We start from the raw sequence: 23,473 nt of genomic DNA on the forward strand, positions 1-23,473 counted from the left end.
TTTTCTTATTCAGCAAAAACACTATTCATAAGGGTTTCAAAAATTTCCAAAAATTGGGGTTATTACAGTCTCCCCTCCTTAAAAGGATTCCGTCCCGGAATTAAATAGAAAACAAATGGGGATACTTTCTTAGCATTACACTTTCTAACTCTCGAGTAAATTTTCCCATATTGTGGTCCTGCCACCAAACTCTGCCTAGTTTGATAATCCTTCCCCTAAGCACTTGTTCCTTTTCACTCTATAACCCTTCCTGGTTGCTCCATATAGGTTACGTCGGGTTGCATGTCTATGCGCTCATATGCCCCTATTTGTCTAGCATCTGAATTACACTTTCTTAACATTGATACGTGAAACACGCTATGACTTGCTACATGTTCTGGGGTAAGGCTAGCTCATATGCTAACTTCCCAATACTCCTTAATATATCCAAGGGTCCAACAATTGGTGGACTTAGCTTTCCTTTCTTTCCGAATCTCATCAATCCTTTCCAAGGGATACCTATAACATTACTAGGTCCCCTATTTCGTACTCTTTATCCTTTTGTGTCAAATCAACATACTTATCATGTCCATCTTGGGCTACTACCAGCCGTCCTCTGATTAGATCTATCATATCCTTGGTCCTTTAGACCACTGCTGGTCCGAGCATCTTGCGCTCTACAACTTCATCCTAACATAAGGGAGATCGATATTGTCTTCCCTCAAGGATCTCATAAGGCGATATCTCAATACTGACATATGATCTATTGTCGTAAGAAAACTCACTCCGTGTTAAGTGATCATTCCAATTTCTTTCAAGTCTATTGCACAGACTCTCATTATAGCTTTTATCATTAGAACTTTTGCTTCTTAATACCCATTCTTTTCCAGTTCGTAATCGCTACTACCTTCCGTTCCTAATATTATACTGGTTATACTTTTGCTCGTTAGCGTTCTATAACCTTTTAATAACCACGTCAACCTTAGTATCACGAATGTGTTCCCATTCCGCATACTACCACCACTTTATTACTCCTTTTTCAGTTGTTTCTATTTTCCAAAATTTGATCAATCAAATAGAAGTAAAGGAATTTGTTGAGACATCACTATGATCATGAACACTTGTTATATCGCATAGTTAGTACAGAAGGTGGCCAGCCTTTAGTACTTGACAAGCAATTAAACAATAGCTGGTATCCTACTCGGCTTCTATCACACAGATAGATAGTCATTCGGCAATACCTCCCCTTCTGGAAGGGTTGTTCTTCTCAGCTTACATGAAATGAAAAGAAGAGAAAAGAACGAATGGAAGTGAATTGTATATATGAAAAAAATATACTGCCACAAAATATCCGGCTTGGAACCTACCTCTGAACTATAGAGGTTTGTCATAGGAGAACGAATCATATGAGTATTTATATCAACATCAAGTATTATAGCATCGTATTTCCCATGCCTAAATATTTCTATTCCGTCCATCATTCTATGGACCCATGCTCTTCATCGAGCTTATACACAATCACCTTTGAAACTCCCTCGACATCGAAAATCGAATCTGGGATCTCATTCTATACATCATCGTTACTAGAATTCTATGCTCGCACCGCAACCTTCCTCGTATAATAATACGACTCTCTTATTGATAAGAAAGAATAATTATTCACTAGGTAGATACTCTACTTAATTAGTCTATCAATGATAACTTATACACTACCACGACCCGATTAGTGGTACTCAATCTCAACACCCATTCTAATACAACTCTCACGGTTGTAATCATCTCACTACTCGCAGAATCATTGCTGCCTTACTATGGTCCACCACTGACCCACTATAGTCATTCATTTTCCATGAAGTCTTAATAGCTAACCATACGGAGTCCATACATGTCGTATCAAATCCTTCTAAGGAGGTAACATAATCACCATTCATGATTCATGGAGTACACTCCTGATTCTGACATACATACATGACATGAAGCAGATAAAATTGCAGAAGAGTTTCAATCAAAGCAATGATAGCAGGTTAATACCATTCTTAGTCATATGCCTTAAATAGAAGACTTACTCAAAGGTTCGTTTAGTCCTTTTGAAATATGGTCCAGGCTCATTCTCAAGATAGTACCTTCTAAGATAGATAGCCCACTCATGGCGATTACACGAATTAAACCTTTACTAACTACTATTACGGTTGGGTATTGCACAGTCATCAGAAGGAATGACAATCTTCCAACCCAAAATACAACCATCACAACTTTAACCATCATCACTGTATTCCTTTGGCACAAGCGCCTACAATTTTCCTTTTACCATTAAAGTGTCGGCCACCTCTTTGGCCTTTCCTGATAGTAATAGTTCCTTACAGTCAATGTCTTTTAACCACCTTCAACTAAATTTTCTACCTCATTTCAATCACAGCTTATGTGAAGATGTTTTCCTAAGAATCTGATGAGTAAAAAAAATAACACCATCTTTCCATAAGTTATTGCCTCAGTCTTTAGAGGTTAATCACTGTCACGACTGACTCTCAATCATACTAAGAACATCTTTCATCTTAGGTCCTAATTGCCCTGAACAATTTCGACCCTTACTGGTTCAATCCATACTTTCTCATGGTTTAACACGTGCCCCACTTGGCATCATTATAATTATGTCATATTTCCTTTATCAACATTTCTATTCTTGAGAATTTTGAATATTACCTTTCTCCTTGTAAAACCTCTAAGGTTATCCTTCAATCGTTCCTCCTGTATTCCCTATATACAGGGCATATCAAAATACCATTTACTAATACTAGAACCATTGTCTATATACTTCTGAAAAATTTCTCCACTGATCCTTAAAGGTTATTATTACCTTAATCCTTTCCAATTCATACTGTCAAAACTCATATTATCCCTATTAAGGGTGAAATGCCAACCTTTATGCATTCCCCTAGGATTCGTTTCAAGTTACCGATGTTCTATCCTTAATTCCACCTTTAAAAAGGTACAAGCATCCTTCCATGGATAAATAAAGTCATATATCCCTGATAAGGGTATCTTGTTCAATCATTTCCACCTCGATAGTCTATACCTAACTTCATAATAGCATCCTTATTCAAATTGAGGTCAATCCATATGGCCTCCAAAAGATAACAACGGTTATCCGCTTGTCTTTCCTGATTTGGTAATGATCACATGGATGATCTGGAAGATATTGGTCGTGTTCAACGTGAACTTCTTCTTAATAAATCCTTATTTACTTTTGTTGTTTATCTCAACAGTCATCTCAATGTTGGGATATCTTTCATACCTGGCGTCTCCCTTTCTGGGTATCATGCCACCGGTCTTACACTTCACATTCTTGAAGGTCACTTCCTTCATCCAATTTTCTTAATTTCTTACTTCCTTGTCTCCTCAGTCTATCCGCGTCTCATATTTAACCTTCGAACTATCTCAAGTTTTCCTCAAATCCTCCCAACTTACAGGGGATAAAATATATGTATCTCTTATGCCTTCACCCAGCAATTTTAACTCATGGTGAATCACCCTCATCCTGACGATTACATACTTTTCTATTTCTATTGCTACGAGTCTTTAGGGTTTCCTCATACCCAATTCCTTTATCATTCCTCAAACTCTATTGCCTTTATATTCCTTTCCACTTCAGTTTCTTTTTATTTTCCTTTCTCTTATCGTTATTTTATGAACCAACACAACATAAGCATTGATTTCAAACATCCCGTCATTCTGGATTCGTGTCCTCAGAACGAATCTTGATAACTTTTTCAACTTAGATTCATAATTCATCATACTCATCCGCTTTTGTTCTAGCTCCAAAGCTTTTACACTATCTCCATAACCTTGGGAATTACTTTCCCGAAAACAATTGGCTGAACTTTAATCAGTTTATCATAACCTCTGGCTCCGTACCTTTCTTGGTCTTTCACCAGCGGGTGGTCTCTCTCTTAGGAGGGTAAGTGACAAAAACAGTCTTTTGTGGTTCATCAATCATTTAGAATCTCAAATGATTCCTATATTTCCTTTAGCCAGGCTCTTGCCTCGACTGGGTCAGCTTGTTCCCTGAAACTCTGAGAGCTTAGAAACTTAAACGTCTTGAAAGAATTTCTCACCGCATTGTTTCCTCAAGGTGGTGGTTGGGGATAATAGTCTAAGTTCTTTTTAGACAGGTCCATGAATTACCGTATAGGAGTACCGTCTCGGGTCTCCTTTCCTTACTCGACTTTCTGTTTCCTTAGTATGAAATGTTTCATCCTACTCCCCATAATTGGGGTCATCTTTTAATTTAAAATCCTCATTTTCCACTCCATTATGTCATGGGTTCCTTCTATCTTGATGGCGACCTCCCTGACTATCACGTTCAGGGTTTGCTCTAAATCTTATTCCTCAAACTATGGCTCTCATCTAAGTTCTCATCCTTAAGCTCTTGAACTTTCGGAACCCAAATTCTATAGGAATACCTCATTATTCCCTTATCATCTTTCTCGGTATTAATCTCATATTTATTTGTTGGCTCTCTGCCTTCATTCATAACTTTTTCTGGCACAATATGATCTTTTCCAATAATTCGGGCTATATTGCAATCTCAAACAGCTTTTCGGTACCGGCTCCGGTTACCTTCACTACTATTTCCATTTTCTCAAAATCTCTTATAAACTCTCCAAAAGACATTATCATCTTGAGTCTCTCCTTTTTACTAAGGGCATCAGCCACCATATTGGCTTACCCCGAATGATAAAGAATCTGCCAATCATAATTCTTGATTAGCTCTAACCGCCTCCTCTGGCGTATGTTGAGCTCTTTCTACGTAAGAATGTACTAGAGCACTTATGGCTTAGGTAATTCTCGCACTTCTCTCCATACAAGTAGTTCCTCCAATCTTTAGGGTAAAACTATTGCCACGAGCCTAAGCTCATGGGCGGTGATATCAAATTTCATATTACCTTAATTGTCTTGACGCAGACGCGATTATCTTGCTGTGCTAAGAAGCACCCTAATTCCTTATGCGAAGCGTCACTTACAAATCACAAAATCTCCTTTTTCCATCCGGCAATGCCAGCATAGGGGCCATCACCAACCTCTGCTTCAGTTCTTGAAAGCTGTTCTCGCATTTCTCTGTCCATTCGAACTTCTCAGTCTTACGAGTAAGCCGCGTTAAAGGGGCTACTATCTTTACAACTTGAACGAACCTCCGGTAGTGACCGGCCAATCCTACCTCTGGTAGTCGACCAAACCATGGTCATCAATTCATCAGTGGTCCTTTATCCAATCCTGTCAGGATCCTCCATGGGATCCTCCTCAACAACTATCCCTTCTAGGACAACATCCTCAACCGCTACATCCTCAATATCAACATCATCTGGTCCTGCATTAGGACACTCTATCGGATCCACAATCTGATTTCCAATAACTAATAAAACATCATCGCGTTGTTGCTCCTCAACCTCAGGGTTCGGAGTTCCGCTACCATATATGATAACGAACTACGCTCCTATCACGATATTTATAAGGGTTCCCATAAGGGTTTTAACTGTCAGTACTACGTTAGGTAGCCCGACTATGAACTTGGCAAGAGTTCTTATTATCTTAGTGAATCTTATTATCTTAACGTCCCATCATCTCTGAGGTTTATAACGCTTAGCTCTGATACCATTTCTGTAACACCCCCAGATCCGGGGTCGGGGATCCGGGTCGTCACGGTCTTTCTTTCCACAATATCACTTCACTTAATTAATAATAATAACCTTATGTTGTGACCCCACACTAACACACACCACAACCCGTTATAGTCTCAGAGATGAAATTTAAATAAGTACAAGTCTTTGAATCCACAATTTAAAAGTTATTACAACCCAAAATGATTACTTGATAAATTTACAGTTAATTGCCATTATCTGCCACAAGTTATAATTATACATAATTGATTCTCAAAAGTAGATGGTCTGATCTACAATAGATCTACCTCTGCAGCTATAGCAGCTACAACATCAACGGGAAGACGCGGGACGCTTCCCACGCGCTTGCGCTGGGTCTGCTGGAGTCTGGCCATCTTTCCTAACTGTTGTTGTGTGATGAAGAAATAAAGCAAGGGTGAGCAGCAAGCCCACCAAAATAATATGTATAATGATTAACAATATATGAGCCTTCTCATAGCACTCATGAAAGTCTTGGTCAAAAGAAATGAACCAAGTTGATATCTTAATGCGATGAAGTCGCAAAATATTCAGTATATATATATACATATATACTTTTCAAAATATGGGAAGTCCTCTTCCATGCATAATACACACAGAGTTCCAGTTTATAACTGTATATATAAAAAATATCGTTGCAAGGTGATCTCATATATCTAACCTTGTCTCAACGTTTTTCCGAAAATCTTTGTCATTCATAAGACAATCATTAACTAGATATAAGTTTAAAAGATGAAGTTACAAGATACCCCAAAATACTTATATCTTTCCCAAATACTACTTGAACTACCCCCGTTCAAGTTATAATCAGTTTCAAAGGTTCATCACATAGATGAGACTACAAGACAAGATTTGAATAGATTCAATCTTTGAATATCATTATAAATAATGAAGTTACGAGATACTTCATTAAGTCCCGATATATAAATATATTCATATATATCTCCCATACATTTCCTGAAAACCTCTGTCATGTAAAGTATGAACAGAGTTGCAATATCCAATGAATTTGGAAGGAAAAGAATTTTGGCATAAACCAGATATCTTGCTGATCAGGCAAAGATACCAATAAGTAACCTTTTCTACTGTAGATGGATGAATTCCTCACCGGTCATCACCCTGGCCGCATTAGGACCTCGCGCTAGACCGTTACCCGGCCCCTCACGCGTTGATGGACTGCCACCCAGCCACTTACACAATAATAGACCGTACCCCGGCCTGTCGCTTATGCCGACTCAATTAGATGGGCTTACTTCCCGAACGTTGGGCAAGTAATCAATTCATTTACCAAAACTGCAACCTCGTTGCGAATATAAAATACACCACAGAGCCGGATTCCCCAGGTTTTGAGCGAGTATTTAAATCCCCTTAAAAGGAAGATCTTAAATATAAAAAAAGAGTTTTGGGATCCACTCTGACTTTTAAAAATCATTTTGAAGACTCGAAAACACTTTAAAGAGTGTTTGGAGTAAAGCTGATTTAATGAAGTAAATCAGTCCCCAGAATATTTAGAAAATGACCGAATATTATTATTTAAATAATATTCCCATAAAGAATAGTCTTTATAAAAATAATTGAAGTAGAAGTATTAAAATTTATACTTGAAACGAGTATTAAATAACCAAAGATATACTTATATGAAAGTATTATCTTTATTTGAATAATCGAAAATAAGTTTGATTATTAACACCTTATTCTTTAATAAAATAAAGAATATATTTCAGCAAATAATCGGAGTCATAGATCCTCAAATGAATATTCAAATAATATTCATTAAATAATATAAACTGAGTCATAAGCCCTCGAATGAATATTCAAATAATATTCAATAAATAATATAAAAGAGTCATAAGCCCTCGAATGAATATTCAAATAATATTCAATAAATAATATAGAAGAGTCATAAGCCCTCGAATGAATATTCAAATAATATTCAATAAATAATATAAAAGAGTCATAAGCCCTCGAATGAATATTCAAATAATATTCACTAATAATATAAAGTTAAAGTTATCGAATAAACCTTATTCGATTATCAGTTTGGAAAACTATAACCATATATATATATATAAATATATATATATATATATCCATATCCATATATACAAAATCTACTCGGGATCCTCGACTCCCGGTTTTAGAAAATATTTTCACCTTTGGGTCCCTATACTAAGGGTATACGCAAGTTACCGCTATCCTCTAGCATAGGTATTATCAACTGAACCAACAGATATATATTTCAAGAATATGAAACAGGCATGCATATATACCATATCACATGCTACAATATATCGCAAAATTTGCTAATAACAATCATGCACTATCACAAGATAATGCATATACATATATTTACATCACAACAACAGTTATAACTGGTAGAAAACTTGCCTGAGCGACTGGGGTTACGAATGGCTCGGGACGAGTCTGGTAACCTATAAACAACAAGTAAGTTGGAATTAAACCAAAGTCACTTGTAAATCTATACTTTAACTAACTTAGACTCTAACGCTTGTTTTGCGCTCACTAATTCGCTTAAGTCACCCGGGTACCCTCGGCTCCACCATTTTTAATAATTTAACCTTTACGAGTTTTAAGGCGATTCCTTTGCGAGTGTCTTACCAACTGCCTAACACACTTACCATAAATGTTTCATACATTAATTAACCCTTTTTGGTCTTTAACCTATGTTTTAAAGTAAGGCGAGGGGAAAAGTTTCGTTCGCGAAACGCCGTTACTTGAAACGGTCGTTTCTCCTAAACCGTGCATCGGAATCGAACGAACTACATATCAAAACGAAGCTCGTCACATGAGCTATCTAAACATGGCAGTGGTCATAATCTAGCAGGGGGTTCTCGGGTCCTAATGTTATGCACAAAAACAGTCTAAAGAAAATTGGACGTTACGACGGCTATGTTTACGCGATTACCAATGATTAAACTACTCCAATTAACCACCAACCAACTCATAACCATCAATACAACAAAACTTCACCTAAACCATACCACATCAGTCCATAATCTCCAAGGTTTTCAACTCAAACAACCACAATCAAGACCTATGAACTATAATCAATCTTCAATTACCAAAACACTTCCAAATAAAACCAAACTACTAATAATCACAATCCATGCTTCTCATTTCACAACACCAACCATTAAACTTACTAACAAATAAAGTAAAGGCTAGGGTTTGAATTTTATACCTTCCTTGGGAGGTGTTAAGTTGCTAGGAAGCCTTAGGGAGCCTCCTACAAGCTTGATCTTTCCAAAGAAATCAAGAACACAAAGTTAGGCTTTGAAGTTTCTAAAAGTCCGATTTAAAGAACTGTAAAAATGAGGGTCTTACCATGATTATTTGGACGAGACTTGTGAACAAGAGTTGTAGGCCATCTCAATACCTTTCCAATGAGCTATAGAACACAATATTTGAGTGAGAAATGAAGGAGATACAGCAGTTTTAGTGTTCTGGTTCTGTTTTGGCCGAGAGCATGAAGAACAATGCCTTGGTTTCTTTTTGATTTTGATGAAAAATGATATGCTTGGCTTGGTTGGTTGATTTTTGTGTTTGTTTTAGTAAATTACCTAGTTGCCCTTGATTTTGTGTGGTTCTCATTCAACCACACCTCCTTCCTTCCCATGTCATGCTTGTGTCATCCTCATGATGTAATCCTCCCCTCCTTGTCCTCTTTCTATTGGTTGGATGACATCATCCCCACTAATCCCCTTGATTAACTTCCTAATCGTTTGCCTAATGACCGCTGATCTGTTATACTGTTCGCTTAACTTTCGTTTTCGTTTATCGTTTGAGGGATCATACCCGGGATCTTATTACTTAGGTTCCCTTAACCTTTCTCAATACATTATATTCCTTTTTATGATCCTCTATTATAATCCTTTAATTTAAATCCTTTTATCCTGTTACCTTATACTCAATTCTTTCCGTATCTATTGGATTTCCGGGAAAAATCAAAGTGTTCGGATTTGGATTCTGACGATCTTTACATACACTTATATCCCATATAAAGTACTAATAAAATCTCATAATATCCATATCAGAACCCCTACATAGTGTGGCATGAAAAGTTTTCTCATTCAGCAAAAACACTATTCATAAGGGTTTCAAAAATTTCCAAAAATTGGGGTTATTACACCCGATGTGCTGACTCAGAATTGGGATAGCATCAAAATTTGAACATTTGTTCCCAAAAGCTTTGGTGATGCAGTCGAAGAAGAAGCTCCATTCTCTTCTGATATGAGCCCGTTTCAACTGCCCAAGTTTTTCCAAACTCCTTTCATACCCCAAATTTGCCATTAACTCCTGAAGAGCTGATTCTTCTGGAATTGAAAAGGTACAATCTTCTGGGAGATGTAGAGCTTTGCGTATTGTACCAGGAGTGACTGCATAAGATGAATCACCCACTTCGAAAACAATACTGGGAGTGCCATGTTTACCACCATCATCAAAGTGCCCAGTCCGCCAAAACGTCAGAACTTGTTGGCTCGAAAAAACTGAAGGCTGGGTCAGTGCATACCCAATCTCACTGTGGGCAAGAAGATCTTGCACAAAATGCAATTCAGATGGAACTTCAGCATGATCAAGAATCGCAGCATAGTTGTTTGGAACAAACTTAGCTCCATCAATGATTAAATCCTTAGGTGCCATGTGAAAAATTAAGATTAAAAAGTGCCTGTTAGGTGTTTGATAAAATGTCTGTATGAAAAACCAACGTGAGAGAAAGAGAGAGTAAAAGCAAGTAGAGAGAAAAAGTATGAAGGAAATAAAAGATTAAAGAAATCCTTTCTCTGTCGTACTTATACTCTGAAAAAAAATGTTACCGTTGGACACCTGTCAGACATGCAGTAATAACGGATAGTTACTGGGCGCGAGAAAACAGTAATCATTACTTGCCCACTTGCCTGTTTTCAAGGAAAAACCGTTCCATTTACCCAGATATTCCATTAATCAAGGTGAAACCATTTTAATTCAAAATTGAAACCGTTCCCACTGATTTAATTATTTTTCACTGCATCATTAATATTCTGAAAAGAAATCAAGTAAAAATGACCAAGATAAATCATATGAGTAAGTACTGATAAAGGAAAGTCAGAACTTAAATTAAAACAGAATTTATATGGTCATCAGAATATCAATCAGGATTTATCAATGCATTACAAAATAACTTAGAGATAAAATCTTGAAATAAAGATAGATTTCATTAATATATCAAGAGAATACATTCATGAAATGGAAATTATATCAGTACTTATACAAGATTTCCCTAAGCTACTAAACCTAACATCAACAGCTTTAGTCCTAGCTAAGAAGCCTGACAAAGCTGATGATGCAGAAAAACAGAAAGAAGACAAGATTAAATCATTTCTTCTTCTTCCTACTCTCGACAAACAGAATGGCGAGTCGGATGATTCGCTCTTGCTGGCGGAGAGCTTCCAACCTTTCCTCCTCCAATCGCTCTAGATGGCGATGGTAGTCCATATAGAAGAACAGGAGTTGGGTCAGTACCTCCTGTGGGACAGAGTCCCATATCTCCTCAGGAATGGCCGTGACGTGCCATTCCTGCTGCCAGTCGGCACAGCTTAGCTCCATATTGAAGTTTTGGTAGTTCAAAAACATGTTGTATCTGACCATTGTGTTTTTGAAAGAAAAAGTATGAAGGTAAGTTTGTGAGAAAGAGTGTGATGAGAAGGCTGATGTGAAGTGGCTGCTTATATAGGCAAGAGAATGCCAGGAGACGTAAAAGTATTTAATGCTGACAGGTAGAATTAAATCTACCTCGTTTCCCCAGACTTGGAAAAAGAATAACATTCACTGGAAAGAGAAAACATGGTTGAATACGCAAAAGACACAAGTAAAAGTTGACTGTTTAAGTACGAGTACCATGAATCCTAACCATAGTGACTATTAATCTTCCACTTCACATGTTCTAGTTTGTACCGAGACTGTTATTAAATTTTATCCACAGATAAGTCAAGTAAAGAATTTAGACTGTAATATCAGAACTTAGACTTATTTCAGAACTTAACAGTCATCAGAACATAATTTCTTAACTCGAAAAAGGAATGCCTATCTAAGTAAATCCTCATACAAGTGCTGAGTTATACTCTTCAGAACTTAATCGTCAGAATATGCAACCAGAACTTGGCCTCAGAGTTAGTGCAAAATGACACAATGATTGTTTATCTAAAACAACATAGACCACCACAGTAATTTTCATCATTCAGATGGAGTGATTAGTGTGTGCATCAAGCTAAATAGCAGACAAAGAGTAAAGTCTGATTCACTTCAGTATATCTTAGAAATAAGGCATACCTAAAATTTTGCTAAAGAGCTGTCATTATCTTGAAACCTACTGATGAATGAGTTCATGCTTGAGTCCACCTCAACTGTTGTGTGCTAATTTTATGCATCTTTTTAAATTCTATTTTACAGTGGCTCCTCAGTGTAAGTGAGTCACGACTGCTTATCAGAATTTATGCTATTATCAGAGTATTTCTCCAGTAATCATAGAATGTGAAAAGTCACCAAGAAAATATTTTGCTTTTCTAATGCATATTTACTTAATACAAGCAATGCACTTGGGTCTTCCCTTCCACATTTTTACTCTAGATCTCAAAGGAGTACCTGATTTTATTCTTTGAACCTTTTGATTTTTCTTTTTATAAGTGAGGTTTATCAGCACTTAGTACATTCAACAGTTTTACTAGTATCAGAACTTAACAGATGTGTAGCATTATTCTAATTTGTGACTTAGTAATAAGATAAACAAAGTAAACTCAACTAAGCTCAATTATCAGAATTTGGTATTGTCATAAGATTTCCACAGAAATAATTACTTCTTACATGGGATCATTTGTTTATTGAAGACTAGTAAGTCAGTATCTAGCACAGTTATCCTCATAGGATTGAATGGTTATTTAGACAGACATATCACTTATCAGAGCTTAGAAACATATATCAGACAGCAGTCAGTACTTAAAAACATTTGTCAATTAATCACAGAATACACAAAGAGATTAAATTCAGTAAATACTGATCATAAAGTCTGATAATACAGAACAAGACTAAGCAGATTTAGAGAAAGAACCTGAAATCATTCCAAGTTCATTTACCAATCTTGTAAAAGTGGCTTCACACAGTGGTTTTGTGAAGATATCTGCTAGTTGTTGATCTGTTGGAACAAAGTGCAATTCCACTGTACCTTCATCCACATGTTCCCTTATGAAGTGGTACCTGATGGTGATGTGCTTTGTCATAGAGTGTTGAACTGGATTACCTGTCATAGCAATAGCACTTTGATTATCACAGTAAATAGGGATTTTGAAATATGTTAACCCATAATCCAGTAACTGATTCTTCATCCAAAAAATCTGTGCACAACAGCTTCCTGCAGCAATATACTCTGCTTCAGCAGTTGATGTGGAAATTGACTTTTGTTTCTTGCTGAACCAAGAAACCAATCTGCCTTCAAGGAATTGGCAGCTTCCACTTGTGCTTATCCTGTCAATTTTGCAACCTGCAAAATCTGCATCTGAGTAACCTATTAGTTTAAAATCTGATTCTCTAGGATACCACAATCCCAGATCAGTTGTTCCTTTAAGATACTTAAAGATTCTTTTCACAACTGTTAAGTGAGGTTCTCTTGGATCTGCTTGAAATCTTGCACAAAGACAGGTAGCATACATGATATCAGGCCTACTAGCAGTTAGATAGAGTAGAGAGCCAATCATACCTCTGTAGTCAGTAATATCTACTAATTTACCACTATCCTTATCCAGTTTTGTTGCAGTGGCCATGGGAGTGGATGCACTTGAACAATCTTGCATTCCAAATTTCTTCAGCAAGTTTCTGGTGTACTTGGTTTGACAAATAAAAGTGTCTTCTTCATTCTGCTTGACTTGAAGGCCCAGAAAATAGCTAAGTTCCCCCATCATACTCATCTGATATCTTGACTGCATTAGTTTGGCAAACTTCTTGCAAAGTTTGTCATTTGTAGACCCAAAAATGATATCATCAACATAAATCTGGACCAGAAGTAAGTCCTTTCCATGGTTGAGGTAGAACAGTGTTTTGTCTATTGTTCCTCTGTTGAATCCACTTTCCAGAAGAAACTGAGCTAAAGTCTCATACCATGCTCTAGGAGCTTGCTTAAGTCCATAAAGTGTTTTATCAAGCCTGTAGACATAATCTGGATGTTTGGAATCTACAAAGCCTGGAGGTTGTTCAACATATACCTCCTCCTCCAATTCTCCATTGAGAAAAGCACTTTTCACATCCATTTGAAAGACAGTAAACTTTTTGTGAGCAGCATAAGCCAAAAATATCCTTATGGCTTCTAACCTAGCAACTGGTGCAAATGTTTCATCATAATCAATTCCCTCATGTTGAGAATATCCTTTTGCAACCAGCCTTGCCGTATTCCTTGTAATTATGCCATCACTGTCAGTTTTGTTTCTGAATACCCACTGTGTACCAACAACAGATCTATTCTTTGGTCTTGGCACTAGGGTCCAGACTTTGTTTCTTTCAAATTCATTTAACTCTTCCTGCATTGCTTGCACCCAATCAGCATCTTGAAGAGCTTCTTCCACTTTTTTTGGCTCAGTCTGAGAGAGAAAAGAATTGTAGAGACATTCATTTGAAGTACCTGTTCTAGTTCTGACACCTGCATCAGGATTTCCAATTATCAAATTAGGTGTATGTGATTTTGTCCACTTCCTTGCAGAGGGAAGGTTTTTTCTAGAACTGGATGCTCCCCCATGATCCATGTTGTCTTCATTTTCATTTTCTGATGCTCCCCCTGAAACTATGCTCTCTGAGTTGGATTCTTCAGTATTTAGATTTTCAGCACTATCAGAACTTGGCTTATCAGAACTTGACGAATCAGAACTTGAAGAGCCAGATGTATGTTCTGATGTTTCTTGAGATGTGGTAGGATCTTGAATATGCTCCTCCTGCATAGGTACATCTTCCTTTGACATAGTCACCACAGTTTCAATAACATCAGAGTTTAATCCATCAGAATTTACAGTATCAGGACTTAGACTGTCAGGATTTTCAGTATCAGAATTTGAGTCTTCATTTTCAAATCTCAGCTGATCATGGTCAATGAAATCTTCAAGACCAGTAATCTTCTTGTCATCAAAAGAGACATTGATAGATTCCATGACCACTTTTGTTCTCAAATTATAGACTCTGAAGGCTGTTGTGGAAAGTGGATATCCAACAAAGATTCCTTCATCAGCTTTTAAATCAAACTTGGATAGCTGTTCAGGATGAGTCTTGAGAACAAAACACTTGCATCCAAATACATGAAAGTATTTCAGATTTGGCTTCTTTTTCTTCGCCATCTCATATGGTGTTTTTCCATGCTTGTTAATGAGTGTTGCATTTTGAGTAAAACAAGCAGTCTGCACAGCTTCAGCCCAGAAATAGGTTGGAAGCTTTGCTTCTTCAAGCATTGTACGTGCAGCTTCAATGAGAGTTCTATTCTTCCTTTCAACAACTCCATTTTGCTGTGGAGTTCCAGGAGCAGAAAATTGCTGCTTTATTCCATAGTTTTTGCAGAACTCTTCCATTATCAAATTCTTGAACTCAGTGTCATTATCACTCCTTAAAATTTTCACAGAATCTTTGACCATTTTATCCAAATTTTTGACATGATCAATCAAGATAGATGCAGTTTCACTTTTTGTGTGCAAGAAATACACCCATGTGTATCTGGTGAACTCATCCACTATGACCAACGCATACTTGTTCTTTGCAATAGACATGACATTTACTGGACCAAATAGATCAACATGTAGTAGATGATAAGGCTAAAGAATTGATGATTCAGTCTTGCTCTTGAATGAAGATTTTTTGTTTGGCCTTCTAACAGGAATCACAAAGGCCATCAGGAGCAAATACTGACTTTGGCAGTCCTCTCACAAGATTTTTCTTGACCAGTTCATTTATATTGTTGAAATTTAAATGAGAGAGTTTCTTGTGTCAATTCCAGCTTTCTTCAATTGATGCTCTACTCATCAGATAGATTGCAGAACCATCAGTACTTGTTGAAAGCTTAGCTTCATAAATGTTACCACGCCTGTATCCTTTCAGAACAACTTTGCCTTTAGATTTACTCATAATTTCACAGTGTTCTTCAAAGAAATCAACATGATAACCTCTGTCATAGATTTGACTTATACTCAGTAGATTGTGTTTAAGTCCTGAGACCAGAGCTACTTCTTTAATTATGACATTTCCAAGATTGATATTGCCATATCCCAATGTTTTTCCAATGTTGCCATCTCCATAAGAAACACTTGGGCCAGCTTTCTCCACAAAGTCTGATAGCAGGGCCTTATTTCCAGTCATATGTCCTGAACATCCACTGTCCAGAACTAGAATATTTTTCCTGTTGCCCTGCAATCACAAAGACCACTAATTATTAGTTTTAAGGACCCAGACTTGCTTGGATCCTTTGGCCTTATTAAGTTTGTTAACATTTGCAGCGGATTTAGCATCAGAGTTTATGTTAACATTTTTCTTATCAGAACTTATACTTTCAGACTTTGAATCAGAATTTACACTAGAAAGAACAATGGAAACTTTCTTCAAAGAAGGTTTTATTTGATAATAATCATAGTACAAACTATGATATTCCTTACAAGTATAAATGGAATGCCATAAACTACCACAATGAAAATAAGGATTCTGTGGTTTGTATCTAACAGACTGACTCTTAACTCCTGATTTGGAAGGTAAGGAGTTAATATTTTTTATTCTTCCTGCAAAAAGAAACCAGATAGTTAGAACTTCCACAGTTATGACATGTTTTCCTAGGAGCATCAGGAACAGGTTTATAATCATTGCTTTTATTCACACCTTCCTTTCCATTCCTATTTTTCCTAGGTGATTTTACCTTGTTTGCATTCTTAACATCTTTCAGCTTATGCTTAAGCTGCTTCTTTGTCATTAAGCCTATGTTCACTTCAGCTGTCTTTTCCTGTTTTAGTTTGTCAGAAGTTAATTCCTCTTTAACTTCTGATTTCTCATTTTCAGACTTTACAGTTACAAACTTAACAAGTTTTAACTTTGGCTTTTGCTTAACAACAGGCTTAATTTCTTCAGTTCCTTTATCATTCTTATCTTCTCCATAACCTAAGCCCTCTTTTCAGATTCCACTACTTAGCAAATTTTGAGTTGTTTTGCCAGAGTTAGTCCAAGTCCTGATAATTTCTCTTTCCTTTTCTAACTCAGTTTTTAGAGATTCATTCATTTTTAACACTTCATCCCTAACATAAAAAGCATCATCTCTATCCTTCTGAGTTTGATGGAACATGACTAACTCTTTTTCTAAGAAATCATTTCTTTTCTTAAAAGCAAGATTTTCAGAAGTTAATCTTTCACATGTTAAAGTTTGATCTCTATAACTAACAAACATGGTTTTAAGATATCTTCTCAACTCATTAATATCATCAGTATGAAAAGCATAAGTAGTCTGAGGTACCTTTGTTTCAGCAGCTTCAGAACTGCTCTCAGCACTTTCTTTATCAGCATTTGCCATCAATGCATAGTTCTCCTCACTTTCAGAGTCTGAGGTGTCTGTCCAGCTTTTCTGCTTTGTGACAAGAGCCTTGCCTTTGTCACCCTTTTCCTTCTTGCAATCAGGAGATATGTGGCCTTTCTCACCACAGTTATAGCATTTAACATTGGTATAATCTCCTCTGTCAGACTTTCCTCCTCTGCCTTCAGATCTTCTGAAATTCTTCTTATCAGAACTTATGCCTTTCCTGGAAAACTTCTTTCCCTTCCTGAACTTCCTGTATGCAATCTTTGTGATTCCTTTCACCATAAGAGCACACAGCTTCATCATCTCCTCATCAGCATCAGTCTCAGGCAAGCTTTCAGAATCTGAGTCATCATTACTTTCAGAACTTGATGACTCAGTTTCAGACTTTATGAAAAGAGCTTTACCCTTGTCTTTCCTTGAGGAAGCTGCTTTGGGGGATTCTTCTTCAGCCTTAAAAGCAACTGTCCTTGACTTTCCTCCTTTCCTCTTGCTTCTTTATTCCATCTCAAGTTCATGAGTCTTGAGCATTCTATAGATTTCATCAAGAATTGTTTCATCAAGATTGTAGTTGTCTCTTATTGTCGTTGCTTTCAAATCCCAGCATTCAGGAAGAGCTAACAGGAATTTAAGGTTTGAATCTTCAAGATCATACTCTTTATCAACCAATGACAACATTCAAAAGTTTGACAAATCTATCATATAAATCATTCAATGACTCATTAGTCTTTGAGTCAAAATGTTCATACTCTTGAGTGAGTATTGTCTTCCTGTTCTTCTTAATTGTGTCCGTTCCCTGACACCTTGTTTCCAGAGCATCCCATATCTCCTTAGCAGTCTTGCAGTTGATTACCCTGTTTGACATTACATTATCAATGGCACTATGCAGTAAGTGTCGTACCTTAGCATCCTTAGCAATTGATGCTATATCTTCAGCAGTATAATCACTCTTCTCCTTTGGTACGGTCTTTGCTGCTTCACCTGCAACTGCAACATCGAGCTTGGTTGGTTTGTGAGGCTCTTCCTTGATTCTATCAAGGTATTCTGGATCTGTTGCTTCCAGGAACATGATCATCCTTACCTTCCATATGGGATATTCAGATGGTCTCAGTATGGGAACTCTGATAGTCTCATACCGACTTTGAATTTGTGTCTTTGGAGGTTCTTCAGTTTTGGTAGGCTTAGTTGGAGTTTCTGTGTCAGACATGATTGTGTTTGGATCTTTAACTGTATGTGTGTTAACAGATTAGCTCTGATACCACTTGTTAGGTCACACACACTGTAGAGGGGGTGAATACAGTGTATAATACAATCAAATCGAACTTTAATATATTAAGTAACAGAAAACAAACTTTATTGTTACAGTATGGAACTGTTACCTCTCAGTGATGAACAAATATCACGAGAGCTACTAGGGTTACAATAAATAATCTTCTCGAATATGATAACACTTATAGTGTAAACCCTATGTCTGTGTTTATATACTACACAGTTACAAGATAATCGCTAATTGATATGGAATATAATTCTGCTTCCTAAAATATATCAATCAGATATCTTTTCTTCCAAGTATTCCATTCTTCACGGAACTCCTTCTTCATGCATATCTCTTCTTATGTTTATCTCGATCTTCTTTCTTTTAATCAGCTACTTTCCTTATCTGATCGTCCTTCAGCACTTAAGTTTTGATATCTAACTTCTGATGATTATCTCCTGATAATATAAGTACTGATATCCTTAAGTCCTGACTTCCAGTATAAGTACTGATCAACAGTTAAGTACTGATTCGTCATGTTAAGTAAGATCTGAAATCTAAACATAAATTATATTAGTCATGACATTATCAAATATATCTAACATATACACTTGATCCTAAGGACCAGAAATTAGCCAGATTCTTGTGTTTGGCCGTGGAGCCTGGGTACCCGAATGGATCTATACGTTGAGGAATAGATTTGCACTGTATCCGAGCTGATCAGCAGGATATAAGTGCGAACTTGTGTCCAGTTTAGTTCGTTTGATAATCGCCGATAATGGCCTTCGTTCTTTTCTTGCGAGGTTATATCTTTGCAGATGTAATAAAATTACCGGTTCATTTAACTCACTATAACACTGTTTTTATATTGAGGACTTGTTGAGCAACTTATGGCTCACCCCTTTTTTGTTGTTATTCACCTTATTGTTTTCAGTTAAGAAGGAAAATGAAACATATCAGGACTCGGGTGGTAAAAAAACGAGTCAAACTGCGGGACCCTCTCATACCAAGAGTGTGGATCCCAATTCAGGAGGAAAACTTTGAGTTGTCTGAGCAGGTGTAGTCTAGATAGTTAATGTGTGTGTTTGAATAATTGAGAAAAGTAGTTTAAAACTGGTTAGACAATGGTTTGTAATAAAGAGAGTTTGTAAGGTTTTAAAATTTGGGTTGTAATAAAGTTAGATTGTGATTCTTGTTTTCATACTTCAACCTAAAAGATCAATGGTTATTATTAAAGGGGTTATATATATATATATCTACTTAAATATTATACAGGTTGTACAGGTTCGGTGATTAACTAGTAACCCCAGACTTATACCCAGGTCTGTAGGGCATTACATTTTGGGCCCTCGAGACGGGCCTTAACGGGCTTTTTTTCGGGCCGGATCGGATCAGGTCGGGCTTTTTTCTAATCTAAATCAGATCGAGTTTTTTAGAGATCCTGAAAACTACATATGTTAGCAACTAGATCATCGTAAAAATGTATTAGTTTCCATGGAATATTTTATGTAAACATTACTTCGTTGAAAACATTTAAATTTGGCAAAAAATAAACATGTCTATAGAATAATATGTTTTATCAATGTTATCCAAATATATAGAGTGTACTTACGATATCTTCTTTCATTAATTCTGCAATAAAGCATATAAATAATATTATTAATCACGAATATGTAAATATATATGTGATTAAAGTATTATTTATATTTATAGTAAATGTAAATTCATAAATATATAATTTTTATTTTGGAATAATCAGATTTTAACCGGGTTTTTTCGGGGTTCTAATCGGGTCGGGCCAAAGACCGGGCCGGGCCGAAGCCCGGGCTTTTATCCGGGTCGGGTTTTGCCTAAAAATATTGGGCTCATCGAGGCCCTAAGTCCGGACCGGGAACGGGCTGGGCTTGACCGGGTTTTGACCGGATCGGGCCGAGCCAGTTTTTCGGGCCCAGACTTTTTGTGCATCTCTAACTGATTCACATCTTTTAGGTGCCAACCATGAAATGTAGAATTGATGGTTCTGCCTACGCCTAGGGCCCTACACTCAAGTATCCCAAAAATTTCAACTATTTCAGTTAAATATATATGAATTTGCATGGTATATATGTATTAGTGCCCCATAAACTGATTTCGATTAGGGCCCTCGAATCTCAGGGCCGTCGCTGTTCATGTTGAATCCACAAGGTTATTAGTTTGTATATGACTGAGAGGACTTTGGACTTGTTAATTTTCCATTTGAAGTTTTGAACTCAAAATTTGGTGACTTTAGGTTGTCACAGGCTCACGATTGTACGATTCCATCTAGTTAGCTCGCGGTAGCCATTGCTCATTAATACTTAACCCGTTTGCAACACTTAATGGCTGCCTATTTTCCCCTGTTGTCACTTGGTACCCCATGTTTAACTACTATAAAACTAAAGTCAGCTACAATATCTTTTTGTATTCCCAGAATGGTGAACACATGTAGTTTCTCGTAATATTAATTCTGTTTATAGAATAGATGCTAGCTTCTATTTCACAGTGTGCTAGAGCTGTTATGGTATGACGTGCTAAGAAGGTGGATGAACGTTTCACCTGAAACAATGGAGTTGTCCTACCTCTATTGACATGTTTTCATATTCTGGTTTCTTATTATTTCTTAAAAGCATTTTTTGTTTTTCTATCAATATGTTGAACTAAATTTCCACTAATGTGGTAATCCATTTTAATTTATGTTTCTGTTTTAGCCGGATTGCTTAAATGAATTAGCTGAGACGATTATGTGTGAGGTGACCAAGTTATGCTATAAGGTTTGCGAGGATGACGTGGTTCTCGCTCGTAACCAGGTGTTTCTATCTTATATATAGTATTGACTAGATTGCCATTGGATTTACTCACATAATCACCTATAAATCACTTTAGTTCATTGTATAGAGCTAACACAAGGTTATATTACAGCTGAAATCTTCCATTCTAAGCCGAACAACAACACCGATAATGCTGCTGATGATATCGGAAATCAGGTATCATACATATGCCAACCGGAGATGTACACTTATAGCTAAGTGATCTTCTGATAATTTGTTTCTGCAGAGGATATTCAAAACCAGTTATTTGTCAATTGTTTTGAATTAGTTCCCACGCAGTCGTGAAATGTATACTAAAGCTTGGTTATGGTAATGGCATATCAGTACATTATAGCGAAGTGATCTTCTTATAATTTGTTTCTGCAGTTACTTGCTTATGGACGAAGAATTTCATATACGGAACTATGTGCTAAGATTGATGCTGTTGATGCCGAAACCGTCCTTCATGTTGCAAACCGCTTTATAAATGACAAGGTAAGCATTGGAGACTTAAGAATTCTGTTTTCGTCAGAATCTTTATATTGTTTGCTTGCAGTGAGTAGTTGATAGTACATTTTTGCAGGATTGGGCTATGGTTGCTATTGGGCCTGTCCAGGATCTGCCTAACTATGATTGGTTTAAACGCAGAAGCTGTTGGACCCAAAAACAAATTTTAGACAAACCTAATTAGTAGTATTTCATTTACAGCCTTTGCATTTTAGCTGATAAAATATACTCAAACTTTTTTAGTGGACTTGAATTTCAATGTGGTATGTTATATTCCGATACAAGATTAGTTACCGGGCTATATAATTTTTTTATAAAAATATATTTTGAGATAGTTTAATTTCAATATATACTATGTTGTGTTTACAATGTAACACAATAAAATAGTACGTCATAATTTATAATATTTTATATTATCAATTTTTAATTCAATATAAAAATATAAAATAATTTGATAAAAAATTAAATTAGTAAAAGAGTAATTGAAGGCAATAAAAAGGAGGAAAGGAAATGAAAAGGAAAATGGGGAAAAGAGAGAATGAGTGGAGGATTAATGAGAGAAAGGATTGAAAGTAAAATTAATTACGGGGAGATGGTAGTGGAAGATGACATCATTAAATTAATGTGAGTTTGACACATAAGATTCGATGGTATCATTGATTTAATGAGAGGTTGACACGTTAGCAGGTATGACATCAGCGTATCCTGTTTTAATATAGTGCAGATGTTATGTTATAGCTTTTTCCCTTAAACTTATAATTATAGCGTTTTAACAATAATTCCTTTATCGGGATTTAATAATATTATTTGTTCTCTTATATACACTATATTATAATCGCAAAGTGTATCCATGGACACCTTGACTATTACTAATACTTGCTAGCAGGAATCGGAGCAGAAAGTTTAAATACTTGTATGATATTTCAGAATGCAAATTCAAAACTTCCGCTACTGGACTGTTTTACTCTTGAGAAGTCCGAAAAGATAAAATCGCTATAGTTATTGATATAATATGAGCAAAAAATGTATTTTGATATTGAAATAAAACTTCAATTCAATGTTAGTTTTATTTTAAAATCAAATATTTCTATGATTAGTGAAGTTTTATCTCTCTCTCTCCTAAATTTCATTTAAAGCAAGTCTAATGGATTTTTGTTATTTTTATTATTTTTATTGTCAAAGAAATGATTAATATTGATATGTATTTAATCTATTCGAATTTGTAACCTTTAATTTCTTATTATTATTTGTTTTTACGAGAATTTGGGAATTTTATTAAGTACCCAAATCAGTCATCGCACAATTTGGCAACTTGACATGAATAAAACTCATATCCAGAATACGATCGGGATAAATTTATGACGCACTCCCAGACTTATGGGCAGACCATTTAATAAAATATAAATCAATATTGTTTGAAAGTTGGAGATGTTTACGAAACTCCTCAATTAACACAGAAACCTGAAACGCATCGGAATTCTGCTTTTTATAGCTTGTACAATCACATTACAATTATATTCAAGTATGATCTCTAACGAGGCCATTTGTTTGATCCAACTTAATGCTTATTTGATGGCCATTGTTCCAGTTAATTATGACATAACCAATCCTTGATGTAACTTCATTTTAGCTTGTACTAACTCTT

General features: G+C 36.2%; 1 long non-coding RNA gene across 1 annotated transcript in view; it reads left to right on the top strand.

The window, feature by feature from the left end:
• The window catches only part of LOC141717078 (uncharacterized), a 31,349-nt gene extending 11,734 nt beyond the window's left edge, over positions 1 to 19,615 (top strand). The window contains exon 3 of the long non-coding RNA XR_012573516.1: positions 19,431 to 19,615. This is a non-coding gene — a long non-coding RNA (uncharacterized LOC141717078). The remainder of the gene's footprint in view (positions 1 to 19,430) is intronic.
• The last annotated feature ends 3,858 nt before the right edge of the window (positions 19,616 to 23,473 follow it).

The sequence above is a fragment of the Apium graveolens genome, chromosome 4 (assembly GCF_009905375.1).
Source record: "Apium graveolens cultivar Ventura chromosome 4, ASM990537v1, whole genome shotgun sequence".
Taxonomy (NCBI): domain Eukaryota; kingdom Viridiplantae; phylum Streptophyta; class Magnoliopsida; order Apiales; family Apiaceae; genus Apium; species Apium graveolens.